This window comes from Leuciscus leuciscus (genome assembly GCF_965113295.1).
Source record: "Leuciscus leuciscus genome assembly, chromosome: 4".
Lineage (NCBI taxonomy): Eukaryota > Metazoa > Chordata > Actinopteri > Cypriniformes > Leuciscidae > Leuciscus > Leuciscus leuciscus.
In genome coordinates this window covers 24,851,140-24,859,557 of record NC_138728.1, presented here as the reverse complement: position 1 = coordinate 24,859,557, position 8,418 = coordinate 24,851,140, and the positions used below count along the sequence as shown (strand labels likewise).

Below are 8,418 nucleotides of genomic sequence, written 5' to 3'. Positions count from 1 at the left end.
TGATTCTCCTGATTACCTGTGGTAACAGCGATATTGGGGGAAAAGCATACAGTGGGCAGCTGGGCCATGCTTGGGCCAGCGCATCCTCGTTCTTCGACAAGAACATTGAGCAATGAGCGTTGTCTTTTGACGCAAATAGGTCGACTTTCGCTTTGCCGAAAAGGTGCCACAGCAGCTGGACTGTTTGAGAATGCAGGGACCATTCTCCCGGAGGAACGTTGTCCCTGGACAGTCTGTCTGGACCGTCGTTCAGGCGACCAGGCACATGCACGGCTCTCAGCGAGAGCAGGGAGTGCTGAGCCCAAACGAGGAGGCGTTCCGCCAGAGCATTGAGATTTCTGGATCTGATACCGCCCTGGCGGTTCACGTAGGCCACCACTGACATATTGTACGTGCGAACCAGTACATGGTGGCCCCGCAGGCATGGGAGGAAGTGCCTCAGCGCAATCTCGACCGCTATCATGTCCAGACAGTTTATGTGAAGGCACTTTTCCTGGTCTGACCACTGGCCAAAGACCGGCCTGCCCTCGAAGAGGGCGCCCCAACCTAGGTTGGAGGCGTCTGTCGAGATAACCTTCCGGTACGAGATAGCTCCCATTGTCACTCCCAACTGGTACCATTCGGCCGCTAGCCAAGGCTCAGAGCTGAGTCACTCTGATACACAGACCGCCGGAAGCCCAAGCTCGGTGTGGTACTCGTGCATTCAGCCAGCGTTGTAGCGGGCGCATACGTAGCAAGCCCAGCTGAAGCACTGCTGCAGCTGAGGTCATGCAACCTAACATTCTCTGAAAAGTTTTCAGGGGAACAAGGCTGCCCTCACTAAAACACTCTCTTTTCTCCTTTCTCCGGTGAGTGACGCGCGAGGGCGGGGTAGCTTTCTTGTAACGTAAAGAAAGCTAGCCCTGTGACCGTCCGCTTCTGACATCCCTTGTGAATGGCACAGTTTGCGCGGCTCGAACAGAGGGAGAGAGGGATTGGCTGCCGCAGGGCAGCCAATGAGCACGCTAGATAGCCTGCTATGGGTCTGCTGGCTGCTGCACCGTGTTGACAATAAATACAAAAATTAAGGATAATTTTTTGGATTCATATCTCGATAAAAGATGACTTTACCTGTAGCGTAAGCAACTTATGCAATACGAGAGAACCTCTCGTAAGAGAACTCCTTTTCTCGAGAATACTGAAGCAAGAAAATTATCCTTAATTTTCCAAAATGTAAAACGCATTTGCTGCAGCAGGCAGACATAGGCGAGACGGCTCGCGCGCCTATTGGCTGCTCTGCAGCAACTGCTGCAACCTATCAGTGCGTCTTGGCGTGACGCCAGCGCCAATGGGAAGCTTTCCCGCGCTGCGTCATGAACCGCCAAAATGGGTGTGGCCTTGAGCCTATAAATACCCCACACGCTAGTTGCATGATGATTTTGTCTCCTTCAGCGAGTGACTTCACTTCGCTGGATCTCTGGAAAGAAGCTGCGCCGTCGAAAAGCCTTCAGCGGGACGAGCTTGAGTTTCGAGGACGCCGGCCGGATTCGCCGCCTTCGCTCGCCGTAGCTGCTGCGCTATCCGACGCCCATATCCTTTTCACTGCTCCGTGTGTGTTTGCCGCTGCGACACACACGTTTTCCTAAAAGAGCAAAGGCATTTTTAAATTCCAACCATGTCCTGCGGCTCGTGCAGACGTGCTGTGCGCTTCCTGCCTGGGAAAGGATCACGCGGACCACGCACTCGCTGATAAGACCGAGTTTTTCATCTGGTTGGTTTTTGGCTGTATTTAATTTTGAGGAATTAAATGTTAAATACTCATCTGATTTTGATGTCTGTATTAATACACTATATTCAGCCTTTCATACAGACCTTTTTTACTTGTGTGGTTGATATTTGGCTGCATTTAATTTGAGAAAACAATATATATACTCATCTGACCTTTGAGGAGTTAGATGTATGTATTAAAATATTAATCAGCCTTTCATCCAGAGCGTTTTTACTTGTTTGGTTGATATTTGGCTGCATTTATTTCTGATGAAATAAATGGTGAAATTCCCGGGGGGAAATGGATAACACGTCATTATATGGCCATCTCTCTGGGCCATGTAAAACAATTAAATTTTCTCTTTTAAACTGCACTTTCACTTCCATTTTCTTTTCCGTTCTCTTAATTTCCCCTGTTATCTCTCCCTTAGATAAAGATATTCTCATGATGTAGTTATTATTGTATTAATTTTGACAATCAGGCAATTTTTGTGAGGTATTTAAATCATTTTAAGATGAAACAACAACAACAAATTGTCCCACAATGTAATACTTCGAATTTAACTTAAATAAATTTGGATTATGTCCAAACAAATTATAATGAGATTGTTTTTTTTGCAACAAGACAGTTCTGGTTTCCATGTTTTATGGGGACTTTACATAGACATAATGATTTTTATAGTGTTGTAGGGCGGGTGAAAGCAAAAGGCTCTCCTGAGAATTAACATTTGAACTTTCTCTTGCATATGTAACAGCAACATCCGAGATGCACCACACAGTGCAGCTCACACCTCACTTTTACAGTCTGCTCATCTCCCCCTGCTACCCCTTTCCTTCTCCTCACCTAAAATTCACTAAAAACCTATGCAATGTTAAATGTGTACAATAAGTAATTATACATGTTTGGTATCATTTGAAATGTCTCAGTGCAACTGGTACAAAGGTTTCATTCCCAAAGAAGTAAAACAAAAGGTGATAAAGTCTTTAAAAGTTTAGAGATAACTTGCACACAGAGGAGGGTGCGTCTTCCAGGCAAATGGCCTCCTGCTCTCAAAAGGTGTAAACTCTGAATGCAAATTCCCACTGTTAGCAAATGTTTCCATGTGAAAGAAGTTTCTATCTTGGTCTGGGCATATAATGAATTGCTCAGGGCGATTTGTAATTCAAATTAGCCCGCCATCATGTATTTTATAATGTCAGGTTCGCATCTTCTCTCTTTATTCCAGAGCATTTGATGTTTTGTATTTATTATCTTTGAACTGATTATGAAATTGGCATGATACATTTACCTGACATAATAAATTATTACATCTGATTTTATTCTGACTGACTCTGAAATTGTTTTCCAAAGTAGATTAAACGGATTCGTATGTTACCGCATGTTTTGCGTCAGATTAGTGACGACTAATATTTGGCGCTAATTCAAGTGTACGTGTTTTGCAAAGACAAGAAGTGAATTTCCGTTTAGGGCAGCAAAAGTGCTGCTTGACCAATCTAAATTTCGGTGTGTCTTACCTCTGTTTTAATTTAATGTTACTTTAGATAAGTGTACGTGGGAAACCACGGCATGGCCAAACCAAAGCTATTATAGGACAAGTAAAGTTGGTTGACTTACATCTATAGTAGTGGCCATACCTCTACTGAAGTAAATGTTACTTTAATTTCAAGTGTATGCAATCACGGGGGCTATACCAAAGTATCTTTGATTATGTATGTGCGTGAATGCGACCGATCTCAGGTATATAGCAATTACCTCTGTTTAGTGACAGCTTTTTAATATGAACGGGTAGAATATAAGTAAAGAGTTCAATAGAACAATCAAATGTATTGCTAAACTATTATATAATTGACCAATAACCAATTGGCAATCTAACTTAAATTCGAGGTTGTGATAAAATGGAGTCAGATATCAAATGGAGTCAGATCAAAGCTTGAATTAAATTACTTTGCCACGCGGAAAGACAGTAACACGCAGAGACCTTCACCCGTTCTGGCGGAAACCCCCATTTGGACCGATAAACGGGCTTACAGTGTAAAAACGGTATATTCTATCCCCCAAAACGTACCCGTCACAGAAAACTTTATGGGTGCCATTTCTGTCCCCAGGACACTGTATGTATAAATATGCATGAACATTTACTCTAAAATACACTTTAATTTTAAGCAAAGTGTCCTGTATATTAATGAGAATATTTGTGAAAATAAGGGAAGCGAAACAATCTAGGGTTACACTTTAAGGTGTCTTTGTTACACTTTAATTATACATTTAAGTACTGATTAATATAATAATTAACTATAGGGTTATGATTAGGGTTTGGTTTAGGGTTAATTGCATGTAATTATGCATCATTTATAGTTATTACTATAGTAACTGCATGTAACATACAGTATGTAACAATGACACTGTAGAATAAAGTGTTACCCGATCTAGTTCTGTGGATAAAACCAGTTTGCCAGCTTTGCTGGGGTTTCTGGGGAAAATGATTCAGATCCATTCAATTCTCACAAGCTCTATTCAGTGACAGGATGAAAAATGAACATACTCATCAACAATTCATATAAACAACATGTTCATTAGGACAATGACAAATTTAACATTTTATTGAGATATTTCCCTCTCATAACAGAACAGAGTAAGCAACACTTGACAAAGACGTGAGTGACATAACAAATAAATAAAGCACTGTTTATATCGACATGACTGTATGATTTTGTAAAACACTACATCTATTCAGATAAATCAGATCAGTTTTCTCCAGCATCTCCATAAAATCCCAATACAATTGCATGACCCGTACATGTGTTCTGAGAACTTTTGTGCCATTTCATCCAACAATAAATATTTCCGCTACTGTAGCCATAGTACAAAATTACCTTTCTGCCAATGACAGGTGAATTAAGAAAATATACTGCCCAAAAAACAGTTTTTTCTCTCAAACCAGGGCACCTGTCATAAATAAATAAACAAACAAACAAATAAATAAATAATTCATCAATCAATCAATCATGATTTAGTGTGTCATATGTTCATGTTGGTGGTTTAATAGTGTGAATATTGTACAAATGTGTCATAACATGGACATAAAAAAAAACAATAAAAAAAAAAAACAATTATAATAATAATAATAATTCAGGCATCCAAGATCAACTTCTGTTAGATGTTCTGTTAGAGTCGTAACAGATGACGCACTGGATCCTTGTGTAGCCACATCCTGGCCAAACGGTCTAAAGACAGCAGCTTAAAGGACACAAGTGTTCTCTACACTTCTAATCAAGCATTTGGAAATAATCCACAATGTATTTCAAAGCCTCAGTATACTTTGTTACATATCAATGTGGATATGCAGTAAATAGCAGTATACGTACTGGTACATATCGAGGAATGCATCCACAGGGTCAGATGACACAGATGTTAAGATTTTAATGAACTGATATTCTCATGGGTATAGGTATCAGTAGGTATAGTAACATTTTTTTCTTTCTTTCTTTTAAAATTTTTTGTTTTTTATATAAGCTAAATCTACAGTATAGATCAGTTTCATACTTTTGAGTTTGGTATGCAAAAGTCCTACCTGCGGGGATATAAAATGCACTTTAATTATAGCATGTCAGAAGCAGCATTTTCAAGTCAATTTAAGTCACTGACAATGTAAAAAAAGGTAACAGTTGACATGACAGTTGACAAATCTGAACATTATTTAATTTGTATCTTAAAGATATATTTTGTGCAGCAACACAATGACAATTCATTCTTCAAAATGAATGACAATAAAATAAATAGTGATCTATACTTAATATTCTGAGTAACATAGTTGACAGTTTTTTTTTCTTTCTTTTTTTGCTGTAACTTCAGCATTAGGCAAGACTTTATATATTTTACAGTTGAAACATACAATCCAACTTAATTCATAAATTCTATAACCATTATTATTATTATATTTTATGAAGTAATGAAAATCAGAGCTCCCTTGTCAATTTGTCATCAAAATGTCTGTCACTAAAGGTAATGATGTGAAGCACACATGGTTTTGGGAGAAAAGGTTGCATATTTGCAGAATATATGTATTAGACTCAACATTTGTGAACAACAGCAAAGTTAAATATTTTGATTTGCTAGTGTAGTACAATATAAAATGTTCTTATTTCTTCATTTAGACCCAGATAAATATAAAATAATATAGATATTTCATCACATGTGCGTTTTGAGACCTAAACACGAAATGCACACATTAAGAAAATCAATAAAAGCTGTTGATTTGAAACATGATAATCCAACCCGATCTCTAGGCAATTCATATGTATTTTACAAGGTGGCTAATTCGTACGAATTCATACGATCTCACTCGTACGATTTTTGCTAAATTGTACATATTTTACGAGTTGGCCAATTTGTATGAATTCGCACGAATGACCTACCCCTGACCTCACCCCTAAACCTACCCATCACTGGGGTTTAGAAAAATCGTACAAATTTGTACAAATTGGTTGTGAGAGAGCGTTAGCCTGTAAATAACCTGGCCTGGAATCTGAAAGATTAAGGGTCTGGCATCGACTAATGAAAATCGGCCAGCTCGAGGAGCGGCACCAAGCATGCATTTGAAAATCTCACTGCACGCAATTGGATAACACTATGACCAATCACAACAAGTTATCGCTTAGCTACCAGCGAGCTAACTGGTAGATTAGACTCATACTGTATCCGGTTGGCAAAACAGCAAAAACGCCCTTCTTGCAAAGGAACAATTCGAGCGCCGTCTTTTGTTCCTCTTTTAGATAAAAAGCCAAGTCTAACTCGTTCATTGTAGCGGCCAAAGCCGTTTCAAACAACTGGTGTTCATCCAAAACCATCTTGCAATGTTTACTAATGACTTCGACGTCACAGCGCTGTCGTCTTCTGTTTAGCTCGCCTCTGACCCGCCTATATCAGATAACCCGATGTGATTGGTGCACCTCGGATACAAGGGCATATTTAATGAGCATCATTACTCGATGCCAGAGTAACTCGCTGAGCAAATTCAACTTGTGCTCTCGTCAGAACTCTGGATTTCCAGGGTAAGATAGCGTTGGATAATCATATCAAAATCATGATAATTTTTTTACTAAATAAAACATCAGATCCAAATATTACATTTCTCTTAGTCATCAAATTGTTTAAGTTATAGGGCACACATACAGTATGTAAGTATGACACACAAATCATCAAATGCCATTCTTAACATGATCACTGTTGTTGATGAGAGGTACGATGGCTTTTCCCCTGTTTAAGAAAGGAGGCATTTTCTTTGCCTAACACTATTTTATCTATAGGTGTTCAGAAGTGTCTCCTCCGTTGGAGAACAATATTGTTTTAGAAAAATATACATCAGGAAAAAGCTTTACAAAAATAAACCAACTGAACATAGTCATCCAAAATCTACTTAGAAATAAAGTTCACTCTAAAATAGACTAATATTGCACATGGGATTTCCTCAAACATGATTTATGTTCTACACATATTTGTTGGAATCCATGGATTTACATGACACCTGTTCAGTCCATAAAGGTGTCTGTCAGAAGTGGTGTACAAGTCATCATATGTTGGTCCCATAAATGTCCAGAAAACGATTGATTCACAGGGTTTGATCAAAGGCACAGGTTTTCTGCAGAGGTGTTTAGAGAGTCTGAAGAATCTGTTGTCATGATTACGAATTCCTCTTCTGGGATCTGTGACAAAGTAAATAAATAAAAAGAAAAACAGATTTATTTAATTATTATTATTTTTTTTTATTTTTTTAAATATGCAACTCCGAAATAGATTCCAATCATAAATATTTGCTAGCGCAGGTTAAAATCTCACATATTCTGATCATTTCATCCCTACATCTACTATAATACAATATAATACAATATATTTTGCTCATTTGTGTGCGAGCCACCACCACTGATAACAGCATGATTGCTCAGCATGATTTAAAAACACCAGATTGCCCCTTATTTAACACAAAGGAACAAAATTAATAATGGGCTAGTCAACTAAAGAATTTTCAAAAAGTGAAAAAATCTTTTTTCCATAAATTACGCCTACGTGTGACAAAAATTACCTTCAAATGTGTGTCCGTATGCAAGTTCGAGAGACTATATTTAAATAACATACATACACCTCTTTAGCTATTCGCTAATCACACTAAATTATTAATTCGTGAAATGGCCTGATCCAATGGCATCTGTTCTTGAGTCAACAACTCACTGATTCAATTGATCTAGAGTACGTTTCCCGAAAGCATTGTTAGCCAACTATGGTCGCAAGTTGCGTTGTTATCAGCATAGTTCAATGAGTCGGTGTTTCTCAAAAACATACCCAGGTGAAAAAGACGTGGTATTAAATGTATTACAAATATACTTGAAATTCAAGTAGTATGTTTATAATACATTTGTATTCCCAACATGCTTATTTGAAGTGCATTAAAAATACACTGAATTGCATTTTAATATATTTCTAAAAAAAGTATACTAGAAGTGTATTGGTAATAAATACAGTATATGCTTAGTTACACTTTTAAGAAAAATGCTAAACACAAGCATACTTTTAATACATTTCTAACAGCTTTATAATAAACTATTAGTGTAATGCTAATTCTGAGAGCTGAAATGCTATTTAAATGTTCTTAAAGTACATTAAAATTAAGCTTAAAT

General features: G+C 38.0%; 1 protein-coding gene across 1 annotated transcript in view; it reads right to left on the bottom strand.

The window, feature by feature from the left end:
• Window positions 1-4,336: 4,336 nt before the first annotated feature.
• The window catches only part of LOC309497188 (potassium voltage-gated channel subfamily A member 1), a 59,646-nt gene continuing 55,564 nt past the window's right edge, over window positions 4,337-8,418 (bottom strand). The window contains exon 2 of the mRNA XM_082167429.1: window positions 4,337-7,449. The gene's annotated coding sequence lies outside the window, so the exon portion shown is untranslated. The remainder of the gene's footprint in view (window positions 7,450-8,418) is intronic.